The sequence below is a fragment of the Propithecus coquereli genome, unplaced genomic scaffold (genome assembly GCF_000956105.1).
Source record: "Propithecus coquereli isolate 6110/MARCELLA unplaced genomic scaffold, Pcoq_1.0 Scaffold255, whole genome shotgun sequence".
NCBI lineage: Eukaryota > Metazoa > Chordata > Mammalia > Primates > Indriidae > Propithecus > Propithecus coquereli.
The window spans coordinates 1,721,319-1,722,502 of record NW_012148119.1 but is presented as its reverse complement, the minus strand read 5'-3'; positions in this window follow the sequence as shown (position 1 = coordinate 1,722,502).

Genomic DNA, 1,184 nt, shown 5'->3' with positions numbered 1-1,184 from the left:
ACAGGAAAGTATCAAACATTGCAGCAAGATGAATTAGGCTAGATTGAAGTATAAATTTTCTGACAATGAGAACTGCTAAATAGTCAAATTTTTATTGCAAAATTATAAAACATACCTTTTCCTAAAAACTTTAAGATAGAATTGGTGTAATATTAGACTTAGTAACTGAAAAAGCAACCTTCTTTAATAAGACTCAGTGGAACTTAAGCTACGCTCACTGATCCTGCACATGAAATTCACAAATAAATGTGCAACAATATCAAAGGAAATCTTACTATAGCATGAATAATACACAGCAAATTAATAAATTATTTCATGTTTTAATCATTTTTGTGTTGTCCTTGATTTGCTTATGCCTCAAGTATAGACTTAGCCTGTCCAGTCATCATAATCTGACATTTCCTATGAAACAAAGGCAATCATTTACATGCTAAAAAGTAACCATTATTGCTTAAGATAGAGTGATAATCTCCAAATGTATGAAGACCAATACACTTTCCTTTCTTTCTTTTTTATTTCTCCCTCTCTCTTTCTTTCTTATTTTAATTTTGCTAACCCAAGTTCCCATGTTGAAAAGTCAAATACTCTCTAATCTACCAGACCAAAAAAAAAAAAAAAACACACTTCAAAAAACTTCAGCTTTAGGCATTCACTGCATGCATTGAAAAGATATTCCAAAAGGATTGAATTGGGAAAAACTTAAACATTTTGATGGGATCAACAATGCTGAAAGCTTGTGCAAAGTTGCTGTACTGTGCTGTGTTATCCAGGTGCAAGATTCAAAATCCTACAGAAATATTGCTGTCATAAGATCTGTAGCAATAGGAAGATCTTACAGAGGCATGCCTAATTATACCCTAGAGAGGACTGAAAGAAGAAATATGTGCTGTAAACAAAATAAACACAAGAGAAGCAAGTAAGATGGTCTCATATAGATGTACTGGTGAATCCAGGTATTAAAGGGTTTGCCCCTTATGTAATTTGAGGTAGGCCTCTTCAAAAAAAAGAATGACAGATTAGGAATAAATGTGAGTATTTCTTTAGAATGAGCAAAATAAACCACACAAAATTACAAATTTATAAAAGCTGACAAGTATCACAAACATCACAACATCCAGAAAAAAGAACATAATATTTTTTTAATTAACTGTCTGAAAAAACACTTTTATATTATTTTTCCTATG